Here is a 15,215-nt window from a genome sequence, read left to right as displayed (position 1 = left end):
TCCTTTAAAAAAATTTTTTTATTTATTTATTTGGAAGAGAGAGATAGAGCACAAGCAGGGGAAGTAGCAAACAGAGGGAGGAACAGGGAGCCTGATGCGGGGCTTCATCCCAGGAATCTGGGATCATGACCCAAGCTGAAAGGCAGAAACTGGGATCATGACCTGAGCCAGACAGATGCTTAACTGACTGAGCCATTCGGGGGCCCCTTTTCTCTGCCTTTTAACCAGATCTACTTTATTCTTAGATTGACCAGGAAACACTGAGCACTTTCCCCTCATCCAAGAGCTCCCACAGATGTACCCCTATAGCACAAGCACACTCACCTGTGAGTGCTGCTGACGACCATCTCTGCCCTCCCCAGCCACCGGGCCCTGCACCTTGGACGTGTCATTCTGTCCCCAGCCTTACTCTCTCCATACTTTCATCACATATGCCTACCACTCTGGTTGACATATTTATTCTTCTTTTCCTTCTTTTATTATATATGTGTTTGTTTTCCAACCTTTTTACTTGCCTTCAATCCTGTCTGGAAGTAGATGAGCATCTAAAGTAAAATTGTAATAAATAAAATCCACGTAGCCTTTTTAAGGTTCAGTGAGTAGAACTACCCACATTATGTCATACGTAGCTGCACCATAATTTTCCTGTTTCCAAATGGCTTTCGTTTTGAGTCAATTTCTTTGTGTGAAGCCTTTGATGTTTTTCCCCCTTCTGAGTCAGTGATCCTAGTTAGGCAAAAGAAAGAAAAGGGATAACAATGCTGAGTTATCTATGATATCCCAGGCTCTATGCTGGACACGTTTATCTACATTAGCTCACTGCACGCACCTCAATTTATAAGATCCTAGCTGAAGCCTAAGCCATGTTTACCCTAAGCTTCAGACAAGCCCATCTGGAATCTGAAGAAAGAATGAGGCGAACAAGTATTCAGGGGCTGGTTTGAACCTCCTGGGAAAAAAATTAATTTCCTAAGTTTAAAGAGAGAATCCACTGTAAGAGAAATTTGCACACTAATTCACTGGACAAATATTTGTTGAGTCCTTACAATGTGCTGGGCACCACGGATACAATTGTGAGAAACTGAAGGGCAATGAGCCAGTTTTGGAGAGGAGGGTGAATTCTGAGAGCCGCAGGCAGTGAACCACTCAGACTGTCCTGTGACCCAAACCCCACTCCCAAGGTATGACAGCTGAAGTACAAAGTGAACCAACACCAAGAATCATTATGGTTCCATTTAAAAAAAAAAAATACAAAAGGGCAGTGGGAGGAAAACAGGGCTTTCTGCGTCCTGTGGGACAATGTTCTGTGTGCCAGCATCAAGACAGGCCTTGTAGGTACTCTTGGCCACCAAGATAGGACATCAGTACGGGTTGAGGACATTAACCCCATCAACCAAAGCAAAGAGGAAGAATAAAGCAAGAGCAGCCAATATGTCTTGAGCCCAGAACTTGACTGAGATCTCTGCTGGAGTGTGCAAGGACTAACCGGGAGGGAATTGGGGGAAAGCTACAATTCCACAAGCTGAAGGGGGCTGAGTCCGAGAAATACAACTTTTTGACTTCTGCCAAGTCTCTGCTTTTACCCCCAGGCTAATGCGGCCTGGGGAGGGTTATGTTATTTCTCAGAGGCTCGGAGGAGGTTAAGACACTTGTTAAAGGTTATTGATTTAGTAATGATCTTTCTCCAAAGTCCTTCCCAGACCCAGACCACTGTGTGGTTTAATAGAAAAGCCTCAGGATTCTTGTCTCTGCTCTGCTGTTAACACATTGTGGGATCCTGGGCAAGTGAATTCATCTCTTTGTGCTTAAGTTTTCCATCCTAAAGAGGAAAGGGATGGACTGGAAGAGCTACAACATTCTGTGGTTCTTGAACTAATTTTAGCCCCTCGGCTCCACTCTGGGCACTCTTGATAATCTAATCCAGTCTTGCATATCCAGACCAAACCCCCTCACTTCCTAACACGGCCCCTTTACTCTAGCCAAACCAGTTTTCTCACTGTCGCTGAACGTAGCACATTCATATTGATTCTTGACCCTTTGCCAAATCCTTCCATAGGGACACTAAGAAAATTGCAATATACATCCTGGTCAGACCGCAGTCTCCACAGCCATTGTTGGAAAGGACAAGCTCATTGCCTTCCCCAACCCCGACCTTCAAAGTGGGCATATGTCAGCTTCCCTGGGCATCCGTTTACATTCTGACATTAATTTGTCCAGATCCTTTGTGAATTCATTTATATCTCCCTCATGAGCTCCATCTTGGAGTTTATTATCCATTTCCTTTTTTTGTCCTAACTGTTCCTCACTCATCTTCCCCTCCAGCGAGTGTTTGAGTTGAATAACTCTTGGTTCATCTTCTCCTGGTTATTGATGAGTTTACTGATTTCCATCGTGTCCTTTTCCAGGCTGGAGAATTCTAACCTTTATGGCCTGTCTGCCCTCCTCAGACCTCAATTGTTCTATCTCCTTTCCTTCTCCAGGGTCAGAATATCCCTTCGGAGGTTTGCTGACTAGAACTCACCACGAGAATCAATGAGGGGAGGATGTATGGTGTTTAGAGAAATGCAAGGGTGTAAACTCATTCTCAGTCTCCGCCCCCACCCCTTGTGGATGCCTGTTCTCTTGGCCTGGAACAAAGCAGCCCTCCATTTCGTGTCTTCCAAAGACACAAGCTCTTTCCTGGCTTTTGACAGAGGTGTTAGTCACAAAGTTTGGATTTGCTTATTTTTAAACATATTTGCACATGCATGTTAAATTCATCTGTCCCTTCCCCACCAATTTACACGCGGTTGGTCAATAACAATAGTAATTAACACTTAGTAAGCTCTGAAAATGCCCCAGGCACCGTGCTAAATGCTCAGTATCTTTCTTAATCCTCTCTGCAACCCTCCGAGGTAGGGATTATTATCACCCAGTTTTGAAGACGAGAATACTGACAAGCAAACTATTGACAATATTGAGAAATTAGAGTATTAAGAAATATTGAGAAAAAGTAACTTGATCATTGCACAGCTGGTAAATGGCAGAGCTTAGACTCAACCCCCGAGAGGCTGAGATTTTTCAATCTGAATGTTCTATGCAGTTAACTGGCTGTAGATTAGAATCATCCGGGAGTTTTTGAAAAAAACACCAATTTCCCAGCCCTCACCTCACAGGACAGTGGAGTCAGACTCTCTGGGGACTGAGGTCCAGGATACAAATAGCCATAAAAACGCCCCCAGGCAATTCCATCCTCAATCCAGGATTGAGGACCATTGCTCTGGTGCCTCCTACTGTCAGAGCCTGTTAGTTTATTTCTACCGTATCCAGATTACATGTAGTCATTTGCTAGGTGGAGGTCTGTCTTGTGACTTTCCCTCCCTCCAGAACATGCATACACATGTTAAATCTGGTCAGTCTTGGCATAGATTCTTTTGTTGTGGTGGTGTTGGTGTTGGTGATAAAGTATACATAATGTAACATTTAGCATGTTGACTAATTTTTTTTTTAATTTCCTTTTTAGGGGAGCCTGGCTGGCTCAGTAGGTGGAGTACGCGACTCTGGTTCTCGGGCTGTGAGGTCGAGCTCTGCGTATGGTGTAGAGATTGCTTAAGTCAATATAAACTTCAAAAAATGAAAAAAAATACAATCTTTAAAAAATATGTATTTCCTTTTAAACATATAAACTGGATTATCCTATCTATATTGGGTTCCCCTGCATTTTTAATTGTGGTGAAATACACATGACATAAAATTCACCATCTTCATGATTTTTTAAATGCACAGTGGGGTGGCATCAAGTACATTCCCACTGTTGTACAACCTTCACCACTATCCATCTCCAGAACTCTTTCATCATTCCAAACTGAAACTCTACACCATTAAGTACCAACTCCCCATTTCCCCATCACCCCAGTCCCTGGCAACGACCATTCTAGCTCTACTCTTCTAGGTATCTCTTATGATTGGAACCAGACAATCTTTGTCCTTCTGTGTCTGGTTTATTTCACTTCGCAGAATATCTTCAAGGTTCACCCATGTTGTAGGGTGTGACGGAATTTCCTTCCTTCTTAGAGCTGAATACTATTCCATTGTACGTCTTACCCCATTTTATCTCTCCACGCATTGCGTCCATACTTGGAGAGGGAGTCTGAACAGGGCATCATCTGGAGAGACCAAAATTTGCTCCTAATTTTGTTCACTAATCTTAAGAAAAGAGACTTCATTCCCTCCTGTAGCCACAGGGCAACTTAAACTTTTAAAAGAGCCTTTCTTAGAGAACTTAGTCAAAAGTTTTGAAAAAGTCTCAGTAGATTATAGTTATTTCTCCTTTCTATTTATTTATATATATTTTTTACTGTCTCAAAGAACTCCGTTAAGTGGGTCTCTTCCCTCCCCAGTGTCTGTCTGCTCCTCCATTTTCTGTGTGGTCCAGGCAATTCCCATCATCAAGAAGCCTTCCCAGACGCAGCTCCACGGGCTCCTTCTCCCTTGAGCCTGTCTGCTGTTGACTGCCTGCAGCAGCCAATCTGGCATTTACCTGCTATTTACTTCTTGCATGCACCTCACATTCGCAATAACACGATCATCTCCTAAGAATTGCTCATCCTCTGTTGTCTTCTCCGGCCTCACTGCAGAACTGAGCAAATAACAGAGGGGGGAAATTCTTATTTAATTGAAATGAAGGAGTCTGCTGCTCCTCCCTGAGAATTGGTGCCTCTCAGCCAATGTCTGAGATCCGAGCTGCCCCCCGGCATCACCAGGTTGCCTTAAGGGCACAGATCATGCCCCTGCATTTCCCGGACTTGGGGAAGAGTCAAGGCTAAGCCATACTGGAGGTGGGGTTGCGGTGGCAAAGTTCTCTTTCTCAGGCCTTCCCCATTATTCACTTGGCTCCTGCTCCCAGCTCTCCTGGGCACGCGTATTCCTGCTTCTATTCATTCCACCCCACTCTGTCTCCATTCTCCATCCCGCACTCCAATCCCTTAGATTCCTACTTCATGCTGCAAAGGTAGACATGGTTTTTCATGACTTTTTGTCATCTCTGCCCTGGTCAAAGTCTCAGCAGCTTGTAAGGGCTGTCCTAACAGTCTCTTAGCTGGCCTCCCTCCCCCATCCACCCACTGCCACCCAGCTGAACCCATCAAATTCCTGCTCCAAACCTCAGATGATACTCCTTACCTGGCCGGTAGGATTAAATCCAGCCCCCTTCCATGGCATTCAAGGCCTTTCCAATCTGGCCTTGCTCACAGGCCAGACAGTCATCACTCCCTACTATATATCTCCTAGTGTTCAATGAATAACAATGTATGGAATGATTCTTCTCTTCGGGCTAGTGTTCTGGGACCATTTTGAGTAAATAATAAGAAAGTGTGCTCAGTAAATAAATTGAAAGGAATGATTGTTTATCCCCACTCCTGCAAAAGTGCTGTTAGTTTATGGGTTACTTGTCTAGATAAGGCATTATGCCAACCTATTGTTCTCCCAGTGGGAGGATTTCTGAGGTCACTGAACATCAGAGGAGAGATGTTTTAGTCAGGGCAAAGGAAACTTTCTATAACCTCTCAACCAGGTTAGTGGTTTTCCATGCCCACTCAGGCAGCAGGTCTCCTTCCCATTCCTCCTTGTTTCCTGTCCAGAGGTCTGGCCCTGCTCAGGTCCTCTTAGGGCCAGGCCTGGGTCTCTTCTTGGTTACAACTTGGGATCCTCGTTTTAATAGGATTCAGGTCCTCCTTCTGGGAACACTGCCTTATGTTTCCTTGGCCAACATCCATCCTGTCCTGATCAGTATGGGACCTCTGTGGCTTCACCCTGATCTTGGGAGAAAATCACAGACGCAGATCTTATGTTTTCAAATGTCTTTGAGAAGAGTGACCACACTTTATGTTCTTCCTTGAATCCAAATGTCCTGACAGTGACCCCTGCTTGCTGGCTTAGAGTTGAGTCCTTGACTCGTCCATGTAGCTCATGCACTGGGAAGTCTGGTGTCATCTGTTGGGCCAACTGTGCCTCTGTCCTTTCTTCTGCTCTTCACACCCCTCCCATACCTCACTTCCTCCCAACTCATCCGCAGGCCAGACCTGACAGTATTTGCTGGGACAACAGGAAAGAGGAAGGTGGAGAGGCCCTCTTGAGTGCCTGGGGACAGACATGTGATTCTTCTTCGGTGTTGGTCCCAGAGCGAGCTACGCAGGGAGCCTTCCTCCTCTCTCACCACACCGTTGATTTAGGAGACATGAAAATGGTGTGTGTGTGTGGGGGGTGCAAGCATGCATGCACACACTCACTTATACATGTTGCCAGAGACAATGCGTGAGGATAAATATGTGATGGCCTGGAAGGGGATTTACTTTTTCAGGAGTTGAGAAGAAAAACCAGAACTGTAACACAAGAAACAAAAATGATGCCAGGATGAGGGGCGCTAGGGTGGCTCAGTGGGTTAAAGCCTCCGCCTTCAGCTCAGGTTATGATCCCAGGGTCCTGGAATTGAGCCCTGCATGGGGCTCTGTGCTCAGTGGGGAACCTGCTTCTCTTCCTCTCTCTCTGCCTGCCTCTCTGCCCACCTTGATCTCTGTCTGTCAAATAAAGAAATAAAATCTTTTTAACAAAAGGATGCCAGGATGAGTATGTGCATGTGGGATTAGTGACACTAGAGGTTCTGGGTTTTCAGAGCTAACTCTACTCTGTCTTAACTGTGTAGGTCAATAGACCTGTGTGGTTAAGTGGGTGGAAAACAATTAATATATTTTCCCCTCTTATATGCATTTTCCATTAAAAAGTTTTTTTTTTTAAGATTTTATTTATTATTTATTTGACAGCGATAACAAGTAGGCAGAGAGGCAGGAAGAGAGAGAGGAAGGGAAGCAGGCTCGCCGCCGAGCAGAGCCCGATGTGAGGCTCGATCCCAGGACCCCGGGACCACGACCCGAGTGGAAGGCAGAGGCTTTAACCCACTGAGCCACCCAGGTGCCCTCCATTAAAAAGTTTTAAGCGCAAATATAGATGTTAATTAATAACCAGTTGGAGAGCACAGTTTAATATGGGAAAACCTAAGCTCAAATCCCTACTTTGAAAATGACCAATTTTGCTATCGTGCCTCAGTTCTCCTACCTGTAAAATGGGGATAATAATAATTCACACAAATAATTGTCATCGCACAGTTCTGTTTACCAAGCACCATTCTGTGGGCTGGGATGATAGTAATGAACAGATCAGGCAATGTCTCTACTTCCGTGGAATTCATCTTCTGGTCAGGGAAGACTGACAATAAATAGGTATGAACAATGTTGGGTGATGATAGAGAGTGAAAGGGGTTTGCTATTTTTGAAAGGATAACAATGTATCTCTAATGAACTGATATTTGAGTGCAGACTGAAGGAAGCGAGGGAATGACCCAGATGGGTATCTGATGGAAGAGCTTCCAGGCAGAGAGAACATCAAGTGCAAAGGCCCTGAGGTGACAGTCTTAGGTATTTTGGAAATAGTGGAGAGGCTGGTGGGGCTGAAGAGAAGTGAAGGAGGGGAGAGTGGTAGGAGATGGTGTCAGCAAGTCCTTGTGTGCTTGTTAAGGATGGAACATTTCATCTGGCAAGCTGGGGAGCCATGGGAGGTGTTTGAGCAGAAGAGTGACAGCATCTGATTTAGAATGGCTTCTATGTAGAGAATAGACAGTAAGTACAAAGGTGAAAGCAGGAAGAGCAAACAACCAGGTGAGAGAAGACAGTGTTTTGAATTGAGGTGTTTGAGGTGTTAGTGGAGGAGGGGGTGAGAAGCAGTTTGTTTCTAAAAGCATTTCAAAGGTCGAGACCATGGAATTTATGATAGCTTGGGTGTGGGTGTGAGATGACTTCAAGATTTTGGCCTTGAGGAATTCTAAGAACAGAGTTTTTATTTACTAGATTAGAGAAGTTGGGAGGAAGATCTGGCTTTGGAAAAGAAAATTGGAAGTTAGGCTCGGGGAATGTTAAGTTCGAGATGTCTATTAGATGTTCACATAGAGGAGAGCAGCAGATAGTCAGGTCTGTACATCTGGGTCTTAAGAGAAAGGTCAGAGCCTCGGATAAAACCTTGGATGTGATCAGCACAGAGGTGGTGTTTACCACCATGGAGCTGAGCAAAATCATCTAGAGTGTCAGTGGAGCTATCCCCTTCGCAGGAGTGTGAAGGTCAAAAGATATCAAATGGAAAATTCTTCTGTAAGCTGGAAGTGCTCTACACATGGAAAAGGCAAAGTGCATAAATACGGTAAAGAACGTAATTGTACAGAGTGTCTGCAGAAGGGTGAGAATCATAGCAAGGGGACCTTGGAAAGCAGCTGACCCACCCCTCACTTACCCTCTGTTACCCTCGAGGACCTGAGATCAGAGAGGTTAAGAGGCCTGCCCAAGGACAGTCAGCTCATCAGTGGCTGAGCCAGTCCTACAACTGAGAAGCCCTAACTGCTGGTGCAGTGCTCTTTCCAAACACCACGCACCTGCTCACATTTACTGCTTCAGCTCTCTGAATCTGTTAACCGGGGCCAAGTAATTCTTCCAAAACAGAAATCTAATTATATCGCCTGGTGCTTTCATACATGCTATTTCCTCTGCCTGGAATACTCTGCATCCTCCTGCTTCTCTGTCTGGCGAATCCCAGCCCTGTCTCCATTCCCAGCCCTGTGCCATGAAGACTTCCTTGCCCTGCCGAGTGGAGCTGGTCCCTGGCCCTCCACAGGCCTGCGGTCCTCTGGCCCTGAGGCAGTCCTCAGATTTGCTGTGATCCTGCCTGCTTCTCCCGCTTGCTGGTGCGGCTCAGACTCTCTCCTCTTCCTAAGACCTCTCCACCCAGCCTTAGTGAATGGTGCTTAAATGTTTGGAGAGGAAGGAAGGAAGGAAGGAAGGTCTTTTCTCTTGCATTAGCTCAGGACAATGGCAAAGCTGCCATTTAGTGACACTTCAGTTCCTCTGACCTAAGTGTGCTCTTGGTTCACAAATTGACAATGACTGGTGGGGTGGGGAATGTCTTTTTTCTTTTCTCTCCCCAGGCGCAATAAGCAGGTGACTGGGGACCAGGAAACTATTCAGACATTCTAAGTGATGGGTGACTTCTTTTCAATTCTCTCCTATCAATATATGTGTGGCTATTGTTTGTTTCCCTTTTGCTACAAGGGCAGATTTGTGCTTGTGTCTGGGCCGTGTAACAGGTGTGTATACATACATACACACACCTCTACACGCCTTCCTGAGAGAGGCTGCACTCTAGTTTTCCAGAGGGACCGAAGATCTCCCAGAGAAATGCCCTCAGGTGGGAGGCAGGAGGCGGTGTTGTGCTCAGACTTGTCATCCTCGAGCAGAAAATTTGGACTTACTTCTTAACCTCTTGGCAACTTAGTTCAAGGTTAAGTTTGGAATTTCTAGGTCAAGTGTGAATTCTAAGAACTCCTTTCCACCACCTATGTTGACTGCTCTTTAGCATGTTTGTTTTGGATAATTCTGTATTAATTACTGTATTTGCATTCTACTTAATTAAGTACCGTTCCGGAAGGTAGAGAATTACTTCTAATAGAAGTCATTACTGTACAGGTTATTGCCAAGTTTTAAGGAAGGGGACGGAAGGTGATGGGCATGCTGTGGTGATGGGGTCAAAGCCCCAGGTTTTGTTCCCAGTAAATGGTCAGAGATCCTGATAGGTTGGATTTGTCCAACTCAGGAGCTGCCTGAGGCCTGTGATGAGCCAGGCTAGAAAAGCAACTGTCCTTTCCTGAGGTTCGGACTTCTGAAGCTCTCTTTTATTGAGAGCTCTTGAGTAATCACTGTTAATCAATACAATACTGTAGGACACAATTAGGATTAATTAGCCCAGCATCCCAAGCAGCTCTGTTCCTCTGTGTGTGTCTCCTTGGTGTCTCCCCTTCTTGGCTCCTCCTTCCCCTAGAAAGAAAGAGTCTGACCAGTGTCCCCCATCTCCTTGCTTCCCATACTGCATCAAGTCCCCTGTCATTCATTTACTCATTCATAGTGTGGAGAGGGAGAACCAGGAAGCGGCATGAAGTGATGTGGGAAAGGCAGAAAGATAAAGCAATCAGATCATGGTAGAGAAAGAGAGGGAGGGTGAGAGAACATGGTGAAGGATGGAGATGATTTTTATTAGCTTTCAAGAGAGAGCTGCTGCCACAGAAACACTCAGAAGGCATTTTGTCTACTCTCCCAGCAGACAAATGGGAAACTCTCTGGCTCACCCCTTACCCCTGCAATACATGGAATATTTTCCTCTTCCTGTATTCATTAAAGGGTGTCTATCTATTGTACACATTTATGTTTTTGCAATGACAACAGTTTCATGATTCTGTAGGGAATGAGAATGGGGAGGTGGGTGTGGGGGAAGCAGATCTCACAGTGGTAGAAGGGTCTCAGGGGATCAGGAGACCTCCTCCCCGCCCCCAGCCTGGAACTCTGGGAGAATTGCTTTCCTTCTCTAGATCTCATTGTCCTTACCTATAATATAATAGATTTGGATTCAATGCCTTGTATTTCCCCCTTCCAACTTGATTTCGACCCCTAATTAAATGGATCGCTACCAGACTGGTATGCCCTGACACACAACTTCCTTTTCTTCTCTTGTCTGTGTCTCTCTCCTCTTGTCCAGAGTGTGTCTTACTTTTGCAAGTTCCTCTCCATTCTACACTTTATGAGTTCTGGCATTTCTGTTGCCCTAGAACGTCTTTATTTCTGAGATTGTGCACTGTTTCCCTTTTTACAGCATCCCATAAACTCCCTTCTTGGATTCTTTCTTTCTTTCCCCTCATCCTGGCCAAATTGCTTCTCATCTTAGTTAAGGGGTGTGTGTGTGTGTGTGTGTAGGGAAATGCTTCTCTGGGGCTCTTATTGTCTCCATCCCTCTGCTTTATCTGGGATTTCCTTTACCCAGAATTTCGTTCTATAAAGTGATTCACTCTAATTCTTCCATTTCCGGCATATTCCAGAAAATATTTTAATGTTTTTCTTCTTCTGACTTATCCAGTTTTATTTCACAGTTCTCTTTGGTTATCTCTTAAAATCACACTTCTCCATGTTTAATTTTTCTGGTCTTTTGTCTTTATCCTTCATTCTTTCGTTCTAAATCTTAGGTCACCTCTTCAAATTTTTAAAATACCTTTTTTTGTTCAGCAGAGGGCTCCCTTCCCATCTCTCGCGCAGCCCGGGCAGATAGAATCTGAAGCTCCCCGCCCGCCTCCCCGTCTCTCCCTCCCGCTTTCTAGCCATCAGACGCTAGATACTTAAACTTGTAAACAATCAGCCCTGATGCGTGATCTCGGTAAACCTTCGCTCTTAACCGAGAACACCCCTCTGCCTCCCAGGATCGCTAATCTCCGGGATGCCCTCCCCATGTTCCTGAGGTTATTTCATTCACTGCAGCTCCTACTGTTCCTCCAATCGTTCCGTAGGGTAGGTGTTGCTAACCCTAATTCACAGTTGAGGAAACTGAGGCTTGGAGAGGTTCACTCAAGGTCGTGTCCAGTGTAAAGTTAACCCTGATCCAGCCAGTTCTGGCTTTCCAGTCCAGCCCCACAGCCTCGCCTCACTCCCTTCGACTGCAGTTTATTCTAGATTTCCCCTGTTTCGTACGAGATTCTTTCTTTCCCACTTTCAATCCACAGGCAGGAAGATCGTCTTTAGCTAACAGGGCTGGAGAATTTGGGAGTCGGGTGGCGGGGGTGGCGGGGTGGAGGTGGGGGTGGGGTTCCTCAGGCTCCAAGGGTTGGGTGGGCAGGGTTCGGGTGAGCTGACACCCCGGAGAAGTCATGTTAGAGATGGGGGATGTCACCGAGGACAATAAGGCAGGATGTAGCAAAAGGTAGCAAGTGCTCAGGCGGACCTGGGTCTCGCCGTTCGAACGCCGGCTGCGGAGCGGGACTTGTGTCCACCCCCCGTGCGGCACACACTCGGCAGGCCAGGGGCGGGAGTCGGGCTGAGCCTGGGGACGTTGCGATGCAGGGCGCCCCCTCGCGCTGCTCCGCGCGCCTCGGGGCTGGCGGGTGAAGCGCCGGCCGCGGCAGGTCCTCGCCAACCCCCTCCTCCTTTTCGCTCCCGCTCCCTCCTTCTCTCCCTTCGCTCCCAACTCCTCCCCCACAGCCTCTCCCCCCGCTCCTTCAGCTCCCTCGGTCTCCTCCTCCCCGCTCTCACCCGCGCTCCGGGTCGGGAGCTAGTTGGAGCGCGGGGACTGCTGCCAGAGCCCAGCTCCGCGGAGCCGGGCGGGTCGGCCGCGCGTCCAGCGGCTGCGGGAGCAGCCGGAGCGCAGCGGGCGCGGGCCTGGGTCCGGACTGCACGGGGAGCACCGAACCCAGAGCCGGGGCCGTTCCGGCGCCGCCGCCCCATTCCCAGACGGGCCGCCAGCCTTCCTGGTTCGCCTCCGCCGCTTCGTGCCACCGGGAGCCGGGAGCCGCAGAGAGCCGGGCACCTGTGCTCGCAGCCCGGAGGTGAGTCCCGGGAGCCCCGGGCGTTTCCCCTGCGTGGGCTGGGGCTGCGAGTTGCAAACTTCAGCAACTCGGGTGGGCAGAGGGGTAGGGGCCCCGAGGCTCCAGCAAGTTGGAACCAGGTGGGAGAGGCCGCCGGCGGGAGGAGAAGGGGGTCCCTGTGCTCCCTCGCCCTCAGAGCTGCCGCTTTCCCGCCGCCCGCCTGCTCCGGGTCCGGGCGGCGCGGGGCCCTCGCGGGGCCGCGGCCAGGGCGTCTGGGTTGCAGCCCTGATGAGGACCCGCGGCCCGGGCCTGGAGAAGGGGACGGACGAATGAAAAGCTGAGAGAGCGCCGGGCAAAGGCGCTGAGACTGGCGCCGAGATGGAGGCTCACGGAGGGCCGGCGAGTAAACCGGGTGGAAGGAGAGTGCGGGCGGCAGCGCGCGTGGGAACGCGTGGCCCGCTCGGAGTGTGAAATCTCACGCTCGCCGGCGTCCCCGCTCCGCCGCCGCCTGCGGGGGCCCCCACCCGGGCTCTTCTCAGACCCCCTGCCCCGCCAGGGCCCCGCAGAGCCCAAACTCTGCCCTGCCAGGCCCCACACGCCGCGGCCCGGGAGCCCCGCGCTCCCGCCTCGGCCGGTGGAGAGAGGGGTGCGGCGGCGGGAAAGGGGGACGCGAACGGCGATTTCCTGATTTATTTTTCTCATGGTAATTTGTCTTTGTGGTTGGGGCTGCTCATTCACTTTCTGCTCACGTCGTGCGGGAGATCCAGCGCGGAGGGAGGGAGTGGGGGGCGCTCGGCCACAGGGAGGGATGGAGACAGGAGAGGGGATCCGGGACCCGCGCGGGGCGGGAGCCGAGAGGCAAGTGGCGGTAGGACGCGCGGAGGAAGAAGGCGAGACTGAGGCGACCCGGCCGAGCCGAGCAGCGAGCCCGCGGCCGGGGCCGTGGGGGAGGTTGGGGGGTGGACAGAGCCGGCTCCTTCGCCTGCCGCAAACTTTAAACAACGAGGAGGAGCCACCTGAAGCGCGGTTCCTGCCTCCTCCCCATCTCCCGGTGTCCAATCCCGGGGTCATCCCGCCCGCCCAGCCGCCTCGAGCTGGAGTGGGCCCCGAGTTGGATGGGGACGGGTAGCCGCTGGTCTCTGCCCCCACCTCTGCGATCCCCTCCAGGCTTTCTGCGGTGGGGATGGGAGCAGCTGGAGCTGGGAAGGGCAGCTCACCCTCGGGATGCGCTCCTTCCCAGCCCTAAGCCTGAACAAACGCAACTGGCCTTGGAGGCTTGGAAGCTCGCCTGTGTCTCGACCCCACCACGATCTTACCTTTTCTGCCTCCAACCCCCATCTTTTTCCTTCAGCCCCTAGCAATTCCAATCTCCTCGCACATTTTTCAGGCACCCCGCTTCCCATTCTCCCCAACCTCCCACTTTGGCCTCATTTTGCTCTGAAGGCAGCAGCGCCTCTCTCCCAAGCGCCCTCCATGCCCGCCTCTCCGTCCTCCCCACCCCCATTTTCCCTCATCTTTTAGTCTATTCTTTCCCATCACTTCTCACCCCCCCCCCTTCTTGTTGACATTTAAAAGTGACCTCTCACCCTTTCTGAGACTGGATAGGTGACCTTGAGGGTGGGGCAGGGTGAAATCTTGAGCCTGAGAACTGGACCTCACAACTAGGAAAAGGGGAGCAGGTTAAGAAGCTGACTGGGAAAAACGGTCAGTATCCTGCCCCAAAAGTCGACCCCCAACCGAGGAGAAAATGGGAGACTATATCAAAGAGAGAGGGGGGTGTGCCACTTGGTCCACCAGAAGACAGTTTTGGGAGACCTGCTCAGCAGGAAAGGCTGCCTCTCTCTGAGCCAGGAAAAGTGTGTGTGTGGTGGGGGAGGGGTATCAACAACTACCAACACCAGTTTGGGAGGGGGGTGACAGATATTCCGTCTCTTTTCTGTTTCCAGGGAGTAAGTTCAAGAGCTGACAGCAGTCAGCATTATCATCACTTGGACATCAAACACTTTTTAAGTACCTACTGTGCTGGCTGCACCAGACTCGGTGACTAGAGATACAGAGCGGTCCAGGGCTGAGCTCATAACCAGAGAGGCTGCTAAATTCACCAGTTTGATTCAAAGAAGACATGTGTGTATTTGTTTGAGGAGGGGAATGTGAAAGGGGAAATCCATAGGCAATACAAAACATCAAGGACTTGGTGCCAAATGGTGACCTAGGGCATAAGAGAGTACTGTTTGAAGAAAGCTCTGGGACTCAGGGGGGACCAAGAGCTGGGCTTGTTGACTCTGCCTCCCTCCCCAGCAGCTGTCTATATCTGGAGGGTGGGAGAGAAAAGGGAAGGTCAGGAAGGGGCTCCCTTTCCACTTCTAGAGCCAGACCAGGAAGACAGAGAAGCTGAGAGGTCCACCCTGGTTCTGTGGCTTGATCTCCCATTCAGAACTGGTGGATTGACAGAAGTTTTCTTTTCTTTCTTTCTTTTTTTTTGCGGAAGCTTTTTTGTTTTGGTGTACCCTTCTTGGCTTGTTTGAAAGCCCCTCAGTTTGTTACTTCTTGTTGAGGCTCAAATCTGGAAGAGGGCTTGGAGATTGTCCATATCGGGGGGTCACAAACTGTGATGCCTACAGAGGGCAGGCAGGGAACAATGTGCTGATCAGGCAGTTAGAAAGGCTGGACAACTGGATGCAAAAAGTCAAATTGTCCAAATAATGGTCTAAACAAAACCAATGTGTTGCCCTTGGGCAGTCATATCGCCTATATTTATAGATCAAGAAATCAAGATCCTGAGAAGCATTATCTCTTTGTGTGT

General features: G+C 49.2%; 1 protein-coding gene across 2 annotated transcripts in view; it reads left to right on the top strand.

Annotated features, from left to right (window-relative positions):
- Positions 1-11,925: 11,925 nt before the first annotated feature.
- The window catches only part of SEMA5B (semaphorin 5B), a 114,354-nt gene continuing 111,064 nt past the window's right edge, over positions 11,926-15,215 (top strand). Inside the window, exon 1 of one of the 2 annotated variants that reach the window (XM_059162854.1) lies at positions 11,926-12,433. The gene's annotated coding sequence lies outside the window, so the exon portion shown is untranslated. The remainder of the gene's footprint in view (positions 12,434-15,215) is intronic. The other variant, XM_059162856.1, reaches the window with a different exon arrangement.

This window comes from Mustela lutreola, chromosome 2 (genome assembly GCF_030435805.1).
Source record: "Mustela lutreola isolate mMusLut2 chromosome 2, mMusLut2.pri, whole genome shotgun sequence".
In the NCBI taxonomy this organism is placed as follows: domain Eukaryota; kingdom Metazoa; phylum Chordata; class Mammalia; order Carnivora; family Mustelidae; genus Mustela; species Mustela lutreola.
This window is presented reverse-complemented; position numbering and strand designations above follow the sequence as displayed.